Source organism: Sander vitreus, chromosome 16 (assembly GCF_031162955.1).
Source record: "Sander vitreus isolate 19-12246 chromosome 16, sanVit1, whole genome shotgun sequence".
Lineage (NCBI taxonomy): Eukaryota > Metazoa > Chordata > Actinopteri > Perciformes > Percidae > Sander > Sander vitreus.
The window spans coordinates 29,264,923-29,285,172 of record NC_135870.1 but is presented as its reverse complement, the minus strand read 5'-3'; the positions used below and the strand labels follow the sequence as shown (position 1 = coordinate 29,285,172).

At 42.2% G+C, this 20,250-nt stretch overlaps 1 protein-coding gene across 1 annotated transcript in view; it reads right to left on the bottom strand.

The window, feature by feature from the left end:
* Window positions 1–20,250, bottom strand: part of dcc (DCC netrin 1 receptor) — a 304,524-nt gene that overhangs the window by 164,752 nt on the left and 119,522 nt on the right. The gene's annotated exons all lie outside the window — the stretch shown is intronic.

The window sequence follows — 20,250 nt, the reverse complement described above, 5'->3', positions numbered from 1 at the left end:
CCATCTGTGCCAGCTGATAAATTAAACTATAATTTGAATATTAAAAAAATCAATACTATTCCAATGCTGAAATTACAATTCGAGATTTTTGATTTTTTTTATAAATAGGTTGGCTAATCTTCCTCTTCTCATGTCTTATGAACAATGTGTTAGCGGGAGTGAGAAACACAAGGCATTGTGAGCAAACCGACGTACCGAGTAACGTTAGTACAAGGGGGAGTGACAGGCTGCGGCTGTTAATAGTTAGCTCGTTCTGGTTTCCTAACTGCGTCGCTAGTTATGGGAGCTTAGCTGGGAGCTTCATGGAAACAGCTAAAGATAATGTTAGCTGTCCTACAGCTGTCAGAGTTAGCTTCCACTTCATATATTACCTTCTAACAGCTGTATTCTCAGTAACGTGACAATCTGCCAGAAACAAGTTGCTTTTAAATCACTAAAATAGTAGAGACAGCACTGTTTGGCTTAGTTATCAATGCTGTTAGCATCGTGGCTAACACTATTGTTACTTAGTTTATGACAAATCGTTTCGGCTGTGCTTTCTAACATGATGTCATTGTGCTAACCGAGCACCGTTAGCATTTACAACAGAGCCGCTTCACTACACTTGTTAGATAATGTTTCATTACTGAGTTCTCTGTTGATTTGTGTTTATCGCTGTGTGCATGGTGGAATATAATGTAAAGAGAGCGGCGTGCCAGAAATGCAATGCGTAGGTCCACTTCAAGGCCAGGCTGATGTTAGAAGTCCCTGTAGTGGACAGAAGGTGTAACAACAACCACATGCTTGTAGAGGCACTGACATAAGCCTGAGTAGTGTAGTACATATTTATAACAGGCTGCATTGGAGCATTTAATAGTCAAATATTATTTGAATATTTAAAAAAATAACAGCACAGAAATTTGAATGCTATTATAGAGGAAGACTGACAGCTCTAATGTAGAAAGACGGGCATGCAGCGCCGCAGCAGCAGCAGCGACGCTTTCTGTGTGGATGCCACACGCATGCGTCGCTTGCGAGCCACAGCATTTCAGCGAGGTAGCCATCACGCACAGGTTAGTCTCGCTTTGCCAGACCTTCCTCCACAGCGCTGCAGAGGACGGTCTGGCTAGTCCACACAGAATTCTGGGATGGGAGATAAACGTGCTCTGGTTTATTGAAAATAATAACAAAAATACATACGAGTTACAGTGTATTACTTTTCGTAGCTATATGTGCACATGGTTCGTGCGCATGGTTCATGAGAACAGCCTCACGCACGCACGCACGCACACACACACACACACACACACACACACACACACACACGTACGTAACAGCTTCCTGAACACTTAAATATTAGCACACATAGCATATGGTACATGGCCAAAAGTATGTGGACACCAGACTATTACATCCATGTGTGAATGTTAACTATACTTTAAGACGAAGAGAAGGAAGAATGGAAGATAGGATGGGAGGAGGATGGGAAGAAAGAAAGAAAAGAAGGGACAAAGAAAGTAGAGCAAAGGAAGGGAAAAAAGAAAGGAAAACAGAATTGAAGGAAGAAAAAAATGCAAGAAAGGTAAAAGGAGAAAGACCGAAGAAGGAAAGATAGAAGAAAATGAAAACAGAAAGAGAGAGAAAAAGGAGGAGAGAAATTAGGGGGAAGGAGAAAAGGGGGAAAAAGGAAGGAAGGAGAAAGAAAGGAAAAAGGATGAAAGAAACAGAGGCACACAGGTACAAGAAAGAGAGGAAGACGAGATGGAGGGACTGAAAGAGAGAGTACAAGACACAAAAGAAAAGGATGGAGAAAGAGAGACGCGTTGAAAAGCTGAAAGAAGGGAATACGAGAGAAGGAAGAGACAGAGCTACAGAAAGGATGACAAAAAAAAGCAAAGGGGAGAAGATGAGAAGAAAGAAAACAGGGAGAGAGGTGAAAGAGGGGGAGCGACAAAAGGAGAAAAGAGAAAGAAAGAAAAAAAGATGGAGGTGGGTGGGGAGAAGGAGAGAAGAAAAGTTGTTGGAAAAGGAGAAAATAGGACGGATGGAAGGAAGGGGGAGAGCGATGGAGTGGAGAGGTAGAACGTTAGCAGAGGGGGCGAGTGGTGTCTGCCAGTCTTCCATCGATGCATCATTATCTGGAGGTGTAACTTTATCCCTGCAGTAATGCTCTAATTAAGAGCTAACGATTCTCTTTAAACTCAGCCAGCAACTACACAGAGATGCTCAGACAACCCATGCTGCAACCCCAGAGGCCTGTACTCCGAGGCAGGGATTTATTTCCGTTACCCGGCTTCACCAAACCTATCAACTGCGGCCCCGATTAAGCGGTCGTGGGAGCAAATACAAAACAAATATGAAAACATAATTCAAACCGATGTCTCGCATTGGCAACGCACGGCTCAAGAAGCCGACAAAGATACGTAATTCCCTCCGCTGAGAATCTGTACTTTTCATAAAGATACCCATCAGGGAATGTCAACGGGTTGAGCCCGTAATACGTCTCCAAAACAGCAGGTGGCGCTAATCTGTATTGTCGCCCAAAAAATTAAAACCGGCAGCTGATTGGACGAACGCGTCACGTGGGTCTGGCTGCTCCCGGATTTTTCAACCGGGCATAATGGCGGCTCGTTCGAATACTATCTCATATTTTACGAAGATAGTGTGTGCCATTTCTGTGTCTGTAGCTTTAAATGCTATTGAGGAGGAGAGGGGGGGTGCAAGGTGGAGGGTGGGGGTGTGGCCTTGACCAACTGCCATGCTTCTTTTGTTTTCAAGCCATGATGTCTCTCTCTTTCTCATGGGCGGGCCAAATTCTCTGGGTGGGAAAAGCAGAGAAAGGGGAGGTAACCTTTCCCCTTATGACGTCATAAAGGGAAGATTCCAGATCGGCCCATCTGAGCTTTCATTTTCTCAAAAGGCAGAGCAGGATACCCAGGGCTCGGTTTACACCTATCGACATTTCTAGCCACTGGGGGACCATAGGCAGGCTGGGGGAACGCACATTAATGTTAAAAAACCTCATAAAGTAAAGTTTTCATCCCATGGGATCTTTAAGCAATCATGTGTTTGTGTACCTGAGAGCTGTGATTCACAGATTGGCTCATAGGTGTGGTCATTTGACAGTCAGTGTTTTGGAATTGCAAGGAAGTGACATGATATACATCATGATATACTTCTGTGTCTTTTATATATATATATATATATATATATATATATATATATATATATATATATATATATATATATATATGTATATATATATAAAAAGTGTGTTTAGTGTTTGCAAATCACTGTGTATTTTTTTGTGTGAGGCTGACATTGTGCTTATTGTGCTTATAGTGGTGCACATCTGAGGTTTTGATAATTGTGTAATACTTTTGATTTCAGTGTGTAAGCAATCGGTATAAAACTGAGGACTATGGTTAACTGCTCCTCAGATCTCTGCAGGGTAAATCCAGATAGCTAGCTAGACTATCTGTCCAATCTGAGTTTTCTCTCGCACAACTATTTTGCGGCGGCTCTGTGCGGAGCTTAGCACCGCCCATGTTGGTTCTGATTGGTTGTGTTGTCTTCCCAGGTAAAAAAAAAAATCAAAAATTAAGCCTTTATTCTAACGTTTTCTTTACCACCGGATTCACCACTAACACCAACTTATTAGTGTTACACTTATTTTTTGGAATTCATGACCAATAAACCTCATTTATATGAAATGATACCTATTTTTTGAGTGCTGAAAGCTGAAATTATGAATTATTTTGACTAATAGTTCAAATCAGAGTAACATATGTCAACCCGTTCTCACTCCGAAATCGTAAAATACGGACGTTTGGACAGTGGCTGTCAGCGTCTGAAGCGACGAAAAAAGTGCCCTTCAGTGTGTTTGTAGAACGTACCGGGGAGAGCAGCAGCTACACGTGATTTAGCGAGTAGTATGTAAGGGGAAAATTTCTCGTAGGGAGGCTGGTCGGGGGGTGGATGGGTCAAACATAGGACTTTCACCCAGGAGACCGGGGTTCGCGTGTGTCTTTAACTGTCCCACCCACGAACTTTTCCTAAACCCAACCGTCCCGTTATTCCCGCAAGACACAGAAACCTAAACCCACCCACGACCTTTTCCTAAACCCAACAAAAGGGTCCCAATAGTCCCGAGCGCGTTATATGATGCTAAAGGAGACTTTTAGCGTCAATAACAATGGCACCTGACCAAGTGTCCGTATTTTACGAGATGGGAGTGAGAATATGTTGCATATGTTGAGAGAATCTCAGACTGGTATATGTCCAAGTTTAGTCAGGATACTGTTTTATAACAATTTCACTTTTTCCCGAAAATGCATTGAATGCAAACATTGAATAAAACACCCCAAAATTAAATGAAAGTAGTTAAGTGATCATTAATTATACTCAAAGAGTGCTCTATGGAACCATTCGTGTAATTTTTGTGCAATTTGGTTGAAAGAAACCCCAAATTCTGATGTAGAAACCAAGTTTCGAGACCCGAGGACAACAGGAGGGTTAAAGGAATGCCAATAAACCTGAGCACGTTTTCCTCCCATCCCTGAATGCTTTGTGGAGTAGCCAGACCCTCCTTCAGCGCGCTTTGGAGGAGGGTCTGGAAAAGCGAGACTACACCTGAAGTTACCTCTACACCTCTATTATTACCTGTTTTTTATATGTTTTAATGTTTTGTGTGTTGCATGTTATGTTGAGGATGTCCCGCCTCTTAGACTGTAAAACTAGTTTACCTGCGGGTACCAATAAAGTAACCTAACCTCGGTAACCCCAAATCTTGCTCCATAGTATAGGCCTCAGGAATTAGTCTGAGCCACTAAAGGAGAGCAGATCTCAACCAATCATGCACCTGTTCTCATTGCTGTCAAATAACGGTGAAAATGCCATTACAATAAAAAGGACAATAAAAAAAGGTTAAGTTCCTCTCCAACAATCTCCCTCGTTACCCAGCAGCCTTTGTTGGGTTCGGTGTTATTCCCTGAGCGTCCATTGCTTGTTTGGATGTTTTTTTTTGCTTGCAGGGCTGCGGGTTTAACACCGATTACCTGAGGAGACGTGTTAACAAAAGCGTGTTTTCAGGCAGCTCTTTGTGATACCGGTGATGACAGGCAGGACGCCGCCACGTTAATGCGATCCTACTTCCTGCTGGAAACAGCTGAGGGCAGCCATTCATATGGTAATGAGACACATCCACAACCAGATGACCTCCGCACGACACAACAAGTCTGACTCCACATCGGCTGGATACACAAACTCACCTGGATTTTTTGTTCTATAAAAGAGTTAATGCGAGCCGATAAAGACCATTTAAAAACAATAAGGAACTAATGTGCTGTTGGGATCTCGCTTTATCTTTCTCCCTCTCTCTCTCCCCCCCTCTCGCTCTCACACACACACACACACACACACACACACACACACACACACGATATCAACCATAATAACTTCCACTCAACATTCAAATGGAAATCAGGTCCATCGTTCATTTCAATGAACATCTGCTGTGTGTGTGTGTGTGTGTGTGTGTGTGTGTGTGTGTGTGTGTGTGTGTGTGTGTGTGTGGGGGGGGGGGGGTGTAATGATAGAACCCAGTGAAGGACATCCACACACACACACACACACAGTCACAGTTTTACTCTCCTTGTGTGAACAGAAACCCCGTTAGCTGCCTCTTTATATCTGCACTTAAACACCAATTATCTGTCATTAAGTGCAGCCATTGAGACTCACCACTCACCACTCACCACACACACACACACACACACACACACACACACACACCTTAATATTCACTCTGTGGACATGGTGTCTGAAATAGTTAACGTGTTGTGAAGCCCCAATCAAACTAGAGTGAAGGGCTAACATTGCTGCTAGTGGAGCTTCAGAAGGCCCAAACACACGACAATTATGCACCACAACCATTTCCATCACTGGCATTAAATGTATGTGCTGGTGCCTCTCTCTTTCCACATATTTAGGGCCATTTGACTCCCTGCGATCTGCACATGAAGAATCATGCAGACGTTCGTCTTTCCAGCCATCCATGTCAAAATGGAACATTTACGTCGTCTCTCTCAGTCGGAGGCTGCTCAGTAACGCTCAGCGCTCACCGGAAAAGTGCTTCTAATATCCTTCACTGGTCTCCGTCCAGAGCAACGGGATCTGTTGGTCCAGTTTATATACTGTCTATGAGTTTTATAGGAACAAAATTTTTTTAAATGACAAGGGCTGCACCACCCCATGCAGTAGACTGCCTAAACTGGCTGCAAACGTGTTATACCATGGTCTGGGTAAATGCTCAATTCTGATTGGCTGCAGGGTGTCCATTAAAAAGTGATGCCCCATTTACTAAGGCTCAGCCCTTACTGCAGTGGCCCGGGTTTGAGTCCGAACCGTGGCCCTTCTCTCTGCCCCTTTCCTGTCTTCAGCTGTCACACAAAAAAAATATTCTTAAAAAACAGGTCTTTGTTTTCGTACGTAAACTGACACTGAAAACAAACTCTCGCTCAAAACAAACTCAAACTGAGCCACTCTGCTGCTTCACGTTTCAGCAGTCTGAGTGAAGAGATGAATTTCAGCACTAACAGAAGACTCCTTATAAGACTCACACCGTCCACACTGAGAGCTGCTAATATTTCTCTCGCTGCACCTATTACATTCATTCTGGGCAGAACTACTGAGCGAGCACAAAAAACAAATCTGAACAGTAATCAATGTGTAAATCAAGATCTGGAAGTAGGCAGGGACAGGGACAAGAGCAATAAGTGGAAAACTGATGATGCCCCCAAAGATAGCTAAATCATCAGTCTGTTGTTTGTTCTGTCCTACGGTTTGAGGCAATTACAGAATGAAAATACACGAATGTCAGAAATGAATTCATATCTCAAGAATCTTATCATTTGCATAGTGTTTAGTAACACATGTTGGGTTAAACCAGGGGTTGATGCATAGACTGTTTAAGAGAAGGCAAAACATCTGGATTGCCATCTGGTGGCTGGCTGCAGTATAGGTTATAAACCCCGCCCCCTCCATGTTAGCGGATGGGACATGGGCCAAAATAAAAAGCCAAAGTACATGGCCATTTTTCCCCCCGAAGATGCTGATATTTGTTCTAATAAGTTGGGTTTTTATTATTTATTTGATGCTATTAAAAGTTGGTGAAACGTCATTATTGACAGCTGTAATTGACTTGCGTTTGGTCAGGTGGGTGTAGGGGCGGGACGGAATACCATTTGTCCATCTCCAGATCAATACTGTGCATACTCTACTCGTTTACGGGTTTGCTCCAGTGCCGCCGGAAATCCCTCATTTTTGGCCAGATGTCAGTTACCTTCCTCTTTCTTTGTGTCGGCGTTCTAACCTCCGGTGGATTTGTGAGGAAACTACTTTTGAACGTACACATGTTCCACCAAAACAAGTTCCTTCCTGAGGCTATTTAGCAGAGGCGACGTTGCTCCGTCCGGCGCTTAGCGCTGCCCATAGCAATTGATCCTTCGCTAAGCCACGCCCGAAAACCGCCACAGGCCAATCGTGGCTTAGCAACCGTAACTAGGCGCTGGAGGTCTGTCAAGCTTTCGAGCGAGGGAAACACCGTATGCCAAATCCGATACCCGGTATCCTAAAAGTTTGGACGGGGTGGTGGAATTTTTCCCCTTCCTGAAACCTAAAACCCAAGGTGAGAAAGGCCGGGCGTGGATCAAGCAGTGTGGGAGGCCCCATTCACAACTAAATGTCGACAGAATTAACAAAAACACCTACGTTTGCTCCAAGGCAAGAACACACTAATGTTAGCTAGCTAGCTAGCTAACTCAGCACAGCATTGCTTGGAAATAATAACGGTTCTTTGTTCAGAATGCATATGTTTGAACGTAAAATAAAGGACAATTCCGGCGCAAAACAAACCTAGGGGTTAATAACAGATGTGTAACCACTCGATTGCTCTCTGGGACATGTTTTCATGCTAATCGAATGTGTTTGGAGCTTGAAAGACGCTAGCGCGGACCGCTGATTAACTTAAAATGCTAGTATTAGGGGCACAGGGAAAGTAAAAACAAATCGCTATTTATACCACTAAAAAGGCTCAACATATCACCAGACTTCAACGGTAGCATAATGAGGGTCGCTACATGTAAACCGAAGCATTGAGAACTTTGTAAGTGTACAGACAGTTTATTAAAAACATAGATTATAAAGACAGTCGCGTTCTCGTATACAGGTGGCCACCGTCTTGGGAGCTACTGTCTTTCTAAACTATCTTTTTAATAAACTGTCTGTACACTTACAATGTTCTCAATGCTTCGGTTAACATTTAGGGACCCTCATTATGCTACCATTGAAGTGTGGTGATATGTTGAGCCTTTTTAGTGGTATAGCCTAAATAGCGATTTGTTTTTACTTTCCCTGTGCCCCAAATACTAGCGTTGTAAGCTAATCAGCGGTCCGCGCTAGCTTGTTTCAAGCTCCAAACATATTCGATTAGCATGAAAACATGTCCCAGAGAGCGATCGAGTGTGTACACATCTGTTATTAACCCGTCCTTAAGGTGATTAAAGGCAAGACGGAGGCTCACTGACATACTTTAAAATATATTTCAGCATTTTGTTAATCGCTAAAAATATAAGCAGGAGAATGTTATCTTTGCAAAGTGTTCAAGCTAATGTCTTGTGTTTATTTCACAAGATTTATGGATAGGCTGTTTGATTTATAATGATTAGATTATTTTCAAATGTCTGTGCATGAACATAGCTGTTCCTCAATTTGTGTGTTTCCCATTATGGCATGATCTATAGGCTTTAGCTTCAATTTTGATGAAATTATTCTGTAATCGGTTGCATATTATATCGTGGATATATCCCTTGAATGCATACTGCAATCCCTTTTGTCTTGCTCTCTCAGATATTTCACGTGTTCGCCAAAAATTACTAATTATCTCCTTGCATATGTATGTCTGACACCAGTGCATACATACTGTAATAAACGTGCTAGGCACGAAAGCTTGTCGGGCATAGCAACAGTAACTAAGGAGGGCGGGGCTTGGCGAAGGGTCAGTTGTGATTGGTTTAAAGAAATGTCAATAAACCAGAGCACGTTTTTCTCCCATCCCAGAATGTTGTGCTCGCTAGCCAGACCTTCCTCCACAGCGCTGTCGAGGAAGGTCTGGCAATGCGAGACTAGCATCTATAGGTTAAACTGGAAACTGTTCAAACTCACAGTTACCCAGTTAGCCATCAGTGCCTGGATCAAGAACACTGCAGCAGGACACGGCACCGAAAAACATGACTTTTTATTCAAAGATCTAACACGAATATCTGTGGGTCAGTAAAAGCTGACTCTTTAAGCCCTGATCCTCTGATCCTTCTCTGACCCACACCGAAAAACAGGCCAAAGCTCATAATATGGGGAAATGATTTTTCATCACAAAGAGCGCTGAGAGAGAAGTGATTACAGCATCACTGAAGGTCAAAACCACCAAGGAACACCCAAAAAACAGTGGACAGGCCTTGATTTGCTTTCAACTACAGAGAGAACCGGGCCTTCATTTCAAATGATATTAAAGACAGGCTTTTATTTCTAATGAAGCCAGCTTTATGAGTAGATTCTACTTCATTGAGTAGCAAGCCTGTCTTTTGATCTGCTGATCTGCTCCTGCCTAAGTTTGCTCCACCATGGTAACCTATTGTCCTGATAAATGTCCACAACATTAACTGCCATCTGAACACATGCCATGGCAGTCAACTAACTCTCCTGGGGTCCAACACATTACATCATGTGCATTAAAGCCAGTCAACACTGCACAAACAATCAGGTAGAATACTCATTTAAATATATACAGGTTTTTCCCTGCCATTATAAGGTTAAGGTAGCCTAGAAATCTAGACCACCCTAGTGGCAGCAAACATAATTTGCAGCCAGGGTCAGTCTAGCAACTCTCCGTTGGCTTGCGAGCTGGAAAAACCAAACTCTGGTCAGGCCAATCACATTGTGTATAGAGTCGGTGGGCGGGCTTAACATAATGACGGCAGAGGTGCGATGGTTCCGCGTGAATTCCCTGCTACTTGAAAACAAAGAAGATGGCTGCTGCTGCTGATGGAGAAAAGTGGTATTTGGAATCGGCTTTGGCCGCGACTCTGGAAGACTTGGAGTTCAGCTTTTCTTTGAAAAAAGAACAAAGAACGGCACTGAAGTCATTCTTAAAAAAGGAAGATGTGTTCGGAGTTTAAAGTTTAATCTATCAACTAGCGTCGCTCTGATTGGTTGGAGCGCTATCCTATTGCGTGCAGAGGGAATTTCAAAGACAACCGTTTATCCCGCCCCTCGGATTGAGCCTTGTCTGAGATCCCAGACCCAACATCTGGATGTGGGTCTGGCTTGTCAGGCTAGGTTTAGGTGCAGCATCTGAGCCGTTTTGGGCAGCACCTTAGCTGAATTAATGTAACTAAAAGACTTTTCTCAGATCCAATGATTGTATTTGGGCCCCAGTGGACTTCTTTAGCAGGTTTTGTCTTTAAGCTTTTTGAGCGTCATTTATTTATTATCTGCTCTAGCTTTTCCAACGTTTTAAACACAGATATGGTAATAACAATGGTCCAATATGATGTAAAATTGCAAATATTGCTTTTACTGAAAAACCTACCATTTTCTTGAGGGAGGACCCCTAAACCCTCCGCAAAATACATGCACATCCTTTTTGAATGTTTAAAAAGAATGAGAATTATAAATAGATAATGTAATGAATGAATTACACAATTTGTATGAAGCGCAACATGAATATTAAAAACAATCCCAGCTATTTGAGTTGAATTTGTGGATAAAGTTGTATTGTGATTTAGATATTGGGTAAACAGCGAGGCCTTGGACAAACGGGAGGAATAGTAATTGGTACATTCTAAAACATACTAAAAACAGGAACAGGGTTTAACTAAACTTCATTCAAGAGTTAAATGTATAAACTCAAGGTGCTACCTAATAAGTAAGGGTACATACACGTAACTCCAGCCCGGTCAATGTTTTTTTACCCAACCGGCTTTTCTCTGTTTGTTCTATTATTTTAGACTCTGCTATTATTTGTATTTACCACTTGCACCACTGTTACTGCTGTTTTTAACGCTGATGAAAAACAAAATGATTGCTCTCAGTGGTCTGAACACAGAAATGAAAGACAGCTGGGTTTTGGAGGTTTCTCTCTTGGCTGCAGCTCACAGCAGGATGAGAGACTTCCAGATGGTTGCCGTGGCAAGCCGTTTAAACGGACAGCGGCGGTCATCGTTGCGTGATGACACAGTGGATATGGGTAACGTCTAATTAGCTCAGCGCTCGCCCTCGCTGTCCGACAGCCCTGACCCGAATCCTGTCCGATCAGGACAGCTGTACTCCTGCTGGGAGACACAGCCGGGGCCGAGACGCCCGAGGACAAGCTCACCGGTCCGTCGCAGCCAGAGCCGTCCGTCCCAGCCGGAGCCGTCCATCTCGACTAACGGGTGACGGTAATCGCTGCACACAAAGAGGCAGGAAGGAAGGAGGGAAGGAAGGAGGACGCTGACAAACTGTGACATCACAGTGAGGAAGAAACCAACACAGACTGAAAGAGAGCAGTGCAGGGTCAAAGGCCAAACAAGCTGCTGAGTATTAGGGCTGGGAATCACAAGAGGCCCCACGATACGATATTACCATACTTATGTCACGATACAATATTACTGCAATTTCAAACATATTGCAATTCATTACCTGTTTTGTCAAGAAAGAAAAAAATTTCTCTGGTTTGTTCATCTCACTTCAATTTCTTCAATCTTATTATTCTAGTACCAAAAGGTTAAACTCTCATGTGCAATTTAATTAATAAAATACTTAGCGTCTGTGTATCGATACAGTATTGCCACAGAAAATATCGCGATACTACATGTATGCCGTCTTGATTCCCCCCCACCCCTACTGAGTATAGATACAAACTGCAGCCTGAAGCATGATTCTTTAAAGGGTAACTTCAGTTTTTTTAAACCTGGGCCCTATTTTTCTGTTTAAATTAATGATGGGAACAACAATCTTTAAAATTGGTCCAGTGTTAAACAGTAGACGAATCAAGCTACATTGTAAAGTTATCGGCATAATGCAAACATTCAATTTACGTTCAATTTGCAGTTTTTGCCACTGACAGTGTCTGACAGCATTATGGAAAGGATCCCTACAGAGATAGACCTTTTTGTTAAAGAGTAAGATCCTTTTTGTTTAACCAGAAACGGCCCCGAAATCACCATCGCCAAACCTAGCAGACTCCACTTAAATAAACAGTAATTCAGTCATCAGAAAACACACTTCATTCAAAGCCGTCTTGGTTTGTCTTTCCACTGTTCCGACAATCACCACTCTGGGTTGGTTGAAGTTAGGGTTGGTCATCGTTTGGATTTTAACAATTCTGATTCCAATTCCAATTCTTCCTTTCGATTCTGATTATTTGAGGGGTGGAGATTAAACGGGTCACATGCCTATTTTCACAAATAAGAGGAATGTTTGGTTTTGATTCAATGGTGGTTTGCAGTTTTACCGGGCTTTTTCAACGTAAACTAAAGCCAGACTTTAGAGCCGCTTACTGTGCTCCATGGATCCAACACAAAAAGCGCCTGGCCGCTACGGAAACCAAAACTTGCACATGACAAATTTGGAACCGTTGACCGGATTTTCCAAACGATTCCAATAAAGAAACGATTCCACTGGAATCGTGATTTCTGAAACGATTCCAAGTAGGAATCAGTTCTCGATGCCCAATCCCAGTTGAAATAAATCCTTAATTCACCCATTTACATGTGAGAACATGCTGGCTCTATACACGCTAAAAGTATTGTTTATTCAAATGGAGTCTGGCGGGTTTGGCGATGGCGATTTTCGGGGCTGTTTCTGGTTACAACAAATGGATTTTACTCTTTAACAAAAAGGTCTATCTCTGTAGAGATCCTTTCCATGAGGTTGTCAGACACTTAGAATAATAATCTGAGTCTGTTAGCGGCAAAAACAGAACTTTTAGTGGACAGAGATTATGACAATGTCCATTTGTCCTACAGGGTTACATTGCAGCCTGGTTCACGGTTGCCGGTTACAGCGTTCTCGCTCAATACTGGACCAATTTCGAATATTTTTGTCCACATTAGTCACACCAATGCATGGTAAAATAGGGCTTGAAAAAACATATTACACTTCAAGTGTAGGATGAGGTAAGGAAAAGGGGGGAGGAAGGAAGGAATCAGAAATCATTGCACTGTAAAATCAGCTGTAGAAATGACAGATAGTGCTTAAACTGAAGCATGAGAATAACCTTCACTACTTAACTCACCTCCAACCAGAAGCGAGAGCCATTTTACATAATATCAATTCCCAAACAAAAGAACACACAGATGGCAGGATTAAGGACAGCAAACACAAATGAATTGGAAGGCGATCTGACTGGCGAGAGGGAACGGAAATCTCCCAAGATTCATCACAAACATCCAAACAATGTGCAGCACCGAGAGGGATGATAACAGATGGTGAAAACGAACAGATGTCTGTAACCGATCACATCACACTTCTCACTTTCATGAGACGCGTGTTCTTTCGAAGGACAAGCTAAGGAGGACGTTTCTCCGCAAGGTAACACATGGTCTTTAAGGTCAAACGGAGCATGATGGGTAGTAAATGTCTGCCTGGTCAGGGTCAGGTCATGCTCAAAAGTCATGTTAAGTCCTTTTTCCCCCCTCTATGACTTGATTGAGTTCAAATCCTGGATTACAGAGCTTAAAGAGACAAAGGACGTGTCAAGATGATTTGATTCGTCTACGAGGCCGACATTTATAAAACCTGCGACCAGGCAGAAAGAAATGAGCAGCAGCAGCTCACTGGACAATCTGACACGGATTAAACAGTCTGAACATACGTAACCAAAGAGTCAGCGACGCTTTGATCCGTAACATCTGGACTGTTCATAAAGAGATGCTGATTAACTGAAGGAGGATGGTTAGAGTACTGAAAAAGAAAGACACACTAAAGAGGATGAAGAAATGAAGGCCATTGTAATGTATGAACTGCCATATACAAATCTCTAGCTGAGTTACATCATGTCACCTGGATGTCATGGGATTTATGGTGGAATACATTTGGGGAATCGTGCAAATCTGCAACCTGTATCCAGGAGAACCAATCCACCAATACGTTTGTCCCCCCCAAATAATTGTGACAAGGCATCAGAGTCCTCCAAATGCTAAGAGAAAGCTAATTTGTTGCCCTCAAAAGCCGGTGTTAAATCGACTCTAAAACACACTGGATGGGTAGCATTGACTGAACACCTGTATGTTGGTATACAGTTGTGTTCAGAATAATAGCAGTGTGTTTAAAAAAGTGAATAATGCTCAAAATCTTTAGAATAGCTTATAATTCCATAATATCATTGCATTGGGAACACTGCACATTCAATTCCAAATCAAAACCAATCAACGACCAAAATTGATCAAGTTTGTGTCATACCTTTACAGAAAGATGTATGTATGTATGTATGAATGAATATTAGGCTGTTCAAAAAATGGCAGTATTTGCATTTTTCTTTACAAACTCAAACATTTACTGTATGAACTGAAAAATATCTCAAGGGTTTGCTTTACTTTGAATCACTGCACTCATATTTAGTTGCATAACCCATTATTTCTGAGAACTGCTTCACATCTGTGTTGCATGGAGTCGACCAACTTCTGGCACCTGTGAACAGTTATTCCAGCCCAGGACGATTGAACTACATTCCACAATTCCTCTGCATTACTGGGTTTTGCCTCAGAAACAGCATTTTTGATGTCACCCCACAAGTTTTCTATGGGATTGAGGTCTGGGGATTGGGCTAGCCACTCCATAACATCAATCTTGTTCATCTGGAACCAAGACTTTGCTTGTTTACTGGTGTGTTTTGGGTTATTGTCTTGTTGAAAAACCCATTTCAAAGGCATTTCCTCTTCAGCATAAGGCAACATGACCTCTTCAAGTATTTTGATGTATTGAAACTGATCCATGATCTCTGGTATGCAATAAATAGGCCCAACACCACAGTATGAGAAACATCCCCATAACATGATTTTTGCACCACCATGCTTTACTGTCTTCACAGTGTACTGTGGCTTGAATTCAGTGCATGGGGGTCGTCGGACAAACTGTCTGCGGCCCCTAGACCCAAAAAGAACAAATTTGCTCTCATCAGTCCACAGAATGTTGCGCCATTTCTCCTTTGGCCAGTCAATGTGTCCTTTAGCAAATTTCAACCTATCAGTACATGTCTTTTGGCTTCTAGCTGATAGCTTAGCTTCACATAGCCTTCTTCTGATCGTAACAGTACTCACAGGTAACTTTAAGTCTTCTTTGATTTTCCTGGAGCTGATCATTGGTTGAGCCTTTACCATTTTGGCTATTCTTCGATCCATTCGAATGGTAGTTGACCGTTTTTTCCCCATGTTGTTCAGGCTTTGGATGCCAGTTCAAGGCATTTGAAATCATTTTGGCTGAGCAGCCTATAATTTTATGCACTTCTTTATATGTTTTTCCCTCTCCAATCAACTTTTTAATCAAAGTCCGCTGTTCCTCAGAGCAATGTCTGGAACGACCCATTTTGCTGAGTATTTCAGTGTGAAATGCACTATAACCAGCATGCACAACATTTGCTTCCTTCCTTCCTTAAATATGGGCCATAATTGACACCTGTTTCTTCACAGAATCAATCACCTCACTAATTGAACACAACACTGCTATTATTTTGAACATGCCCCTTTCAATTACAGATTCAATTACACAGAATGAGCAGCATGCATGTCATGACTGGTGGGTCTGTTGGTTTTCTATGACTCTACAACACTTACTAGTAAATATTTGCCATGTAGAAATATCACTACCAAAAATAAATATTTATGAGGTTAGTGATGTTGGACTGCTATTATTTTGAACACAACTGTACATGTTAGTCTGTATCGACGACGTTTCAATGATGGGATAGAGTTAGGGTAAGGGTTAGGTGCCACTGGAGGTTCTGCCGGATTTTCCTCTTTTTGGGCAGTTACCTTCCGCTTTCTTTGTGTTGGCGTTCTAAACTGCGGTGAATTTCTGAGGACTATGATTAACTGCTCTTCAGATCTCTGCAGGCTAAATCCAGACAGACTATCTGTCCAATCTGAGTTTTCTGTTGCACGACTAAAACAACCTTTGAACGTACACGTTCCACTAAAACAAGTTCCTTCCTGAGGCTATTTTGCAGAGGCACCGTGGCTCCGTCCGGCACTTATCACTGCCCAAGACGACTGTGATTGTTTTAAAGAAATGCCAATAAACCAGAGCATGTTTTTCTCCAATCCCGGAATGTTGTGTGGACATGCGAGACTATGTACAAATCAACCAACAGCCCGAGCCTGGCTTGCAAGCGCTTGCCAAAGTGCTGGGTCTGTTCGGATGATCATGGTTTCACTCTCCCAGCCTATTTTAAAATAACTTTTTATAACTTGGGGATGAAGGATGCGTGAAGAAATAGGAAAGGGAGAAAAGAAGAACAAGAAAAGGAAGAGAGGATGAAGGAATTTGGGAACTAGCTAACTAACGTCTATGTGTTGTTTTTCTATTTCTACACCCGTTTAGGTGAAACCATGACAATAAGAAAGCTTTGGAGTCGTTGAAAGGAGTGTTGCAACTTTTGTTGGAGCTAACTAACAGTTTCCCCCTGCTTAGTCTTTGTGCTAAGCTAAGCTCAACACAGCCTGGACTCCACATATTATCTGGACTGAACACACAGAGATGGATCAGATGAAACCTGCAATGAAATCTGGTAGAATAACACAGAACTAACTTGTAGCCTGTACTTTATATTACGCTTTTATATAACACTGTGTACTTACTTAAAGCTAACTACTTTAACTTTCAACTGAAATTCAATTTAAGTTATTTTTGTATTAAAAACAGCTTCCAGGACGACCTTGTTTTTATTGAGCCACAGAGAAAACAGCTCCACATATAAATATCTGAGAGTGGTGAACAGTTTTGGCAGTTTATTCATTCTGATTGGCTGAATACATCCTGGTCTTGGCTGGACCGGTGGACATATTGACATACTTTAAATCTTCCCTCTGTGTTAGTGAAGACTTCTCTCTCTCCACAGGAGCTCTGTGACCCCGGCCCCTCCCTCCCTCTCCTCTCTCTCTTTCATGTCTTTCAATCTGCGGCTCAGTGTTTTTGGGCGAGTGGCGCACGCCGGCCGGTGGCTCAGCGGGGGAGTTTGGCGGCTCGTTAAATGTTTTCTAAAACACCCAGAGTAATTCACAGAGCCTGTAATTAATCAGGAGAGGAGCCCCCGCAGGCCACAACCAGGATGGTGTGTGTGTGTATGTGTGTCTGTGTTTCCCTAGAGAGGGACTTGATTACACAGTGAAGTGAGACAATCACCGTGAACCCACAGACTAAACCGATCCGTGTTTGACTGCCGTGTTCTAGTGGTGTGTTTCAATCAACACCAAACCACACTTACTTTAAGTACAAGCATGTAAAGCAGACCTATTCAATTGGCGGAACGCAGGCCACACCCGGCCCAGAAGCAACCTCGGAGTGGCCCAGCAGAATCAGATTTATTTATATCATACATACTTTATCGTCCGTCTGTCTGTCTGTCTGTCTGTCTGTCCAGCACGTTTGGTTAACATGTCTTTCCAATCTGAAGGGGACATGTCCCTCCCACTTTTTCAGAAGGCAGTGTTGGACCCCTTCACTTCTTACAGTCCGAAAAGTAACGTTATATTACAACTTATATATATATATATATATATATATAAGTGCTGTCAGACAATTAAAATATTTAATTGCGATTAATCGCATTAATGTCATAGTCAACTCACAATTAATCTTGCAATTTGTTAATGAATGTTCGGATGGTGAATGACTGAACAACACACAGCACAGCAACACAATCCCTTTTTTGTCTGACCATCTCAGCGCCACCTTTCCCTTTTTGGCTTTCCATCATCAGAATCACACACACACACACACACACACACACACACACACACACTGTCTGTTAACATAGACTTCCAAATGTGACAAAGAAAAAAAGAGGTGTTCGATGGCTTTACGCCATTTGGGGAGGGGCCGCTCACTGATCCCCCTATATTTCTGATAATCCTATACATGGTTAGTGCTTTCTGATTAGCCTGTGTTTGTATTGAAATAAGAGGCTGCTGCGGCCCGCCTTAAGGGTTGAGCAGAGGCTGCACAGTTTGACCAGCGGGCAGCGCGGCCAGGGCAGCTCGGCCAGGCAGCGGGAAGCGGTGTTGTTTGCAATGTATAACTATTATCAGACCGGCCCTCGCAGCCTCGAAACACTACCAGCCCACCGGGAATAGTCCTGACTCTCCTGATTGCCACTCCGCCTCTGGCCGGCTCGCATGTCCAAACAAGTGTGTCCGGCGTGTCTGTTGTTTTGTTTCCGGTCTAGCTAGATTCGGTGTGGTGTTGTAGTTTTTCTAACGTTACTAGTTGTTGCAACAGCATGTGAAAAAACTACACACTTTGCTAGGCCAAAAAGAACGTATAAAAACATTTATGCCGTTAAAATGGGTTTGCGTTAACGCCGTTAATAACGTGTTTAACTGACAGCACTAATATATATATTTATATATGGTTGGGTACCGAGACCCGGTGCTAATATGGCACTTAATGACAGGTATCTACCGGACCAAATAGTAACGCAGATTATGGTGCCACTCAAATGTCTGCGCTGCCTTCAAATGTCTGCGCTGCCTTCTGATGCTCCGAAACGGACATTACAGGCAAAAGAAGAGTCGCTGCACGGGACGCTAGTTAACACTACACTTGAAAGCAGACAACGTTTGCCTACCGTTAGCTAGCAGCTGGAGTAAACACGGCTAAAATGCTGACAGCTAACGTTATACGGTGTAAAGTGTGACTGTATTTCAATGTAGAGGATTCCAACCCTGGGACATAACAGTCTGCAGCTGTCGGAAAAACAACACAGATGGTGCGTTTACTTAAAACTGGCCTAGCCAGCAATTTATTGGTGAAATGCGTTACATTGGTTAATACATTTTTCATAAATCATTTAATTTTGACCATATAGCCTTGCAATAAACAAGCTATTCTTTAATGTTGCCGATTGGAGATATCCATGTCACCAAATACTCCACTACAAGTAAAAGTCCTACATTGAAGACCTTACTTAAGTGAGTAAAAGTATGTAAGTATTTTCAGCAGGTTTCATAAAGTATGAAAAGTGAAAGTCTCTCATCCACCCTGTCTAATTGTTTCCATTAGCATCCAGCGCTACCAGCAGCTAGCGCTGACGGCAGCACACTGAATATATATGACTGATAGATGCAGCTCTGGCTATGTCGCTTTCATTAAGCCGCTAACAGGAAGCGGCTAATGAGCCGGGCTGCACTCATTATCACGGGGAAACAACACACACATTCGTTATCCTAATCATGGTCACTGCCCTGTGGAGTCAGAACGCACACATCTCCACACATCACCATACTGTGGATATTCATCAGCATCTAACAGCCTGCATTTGGAAGGAAAAAAACACTAAGTGTAATGGGGAATATTAGCACCACATATTTCTTATTTTTTAGTTTAATGTAAATGCAAGAGAGAGACTGTAGAAGTGGGCTTGTCTCATGTCCAATGACAGCTAAATGTTTTCATCGATATGCATTTTTTTCTTATTTTATCTGTAGGCTTTTTATGCGTTTTCATATTTCGTACTGAAGCATTAAACAGTAGTAAACACAGTGTAACCCCTTTCGCGGACATAGCAGTTTTCATCATACTCACTCTGGTTCGGGTTAATTAAGTCTACTGCTAACTTACAACACTGATAACATTACCGTCGGAAAAAATACCCATGCGAATCAAATCCCCTACTTCACCATTAACCGTCAAGCCTCTAAACCTGTATGGAAATTAACATCTCTCTCTCTCTCTCTCTCTCTCTCCCTCTCATATATATATATATATCTCTCTCTCTCATATATATATATATATATATATATATATATATATATATATATATATATATATATATATATATATATATATATATATATATATATATATATATATATATATATATATATATATATATATATATATATATATATATATATATATATCTCTCTCTCTCTCTCTCATATCTATATATATATATATATATATATATCTCTCTCTCTCTCTCTCTCTCTCTATATATATCTCTCTCTCCTGGTGGTT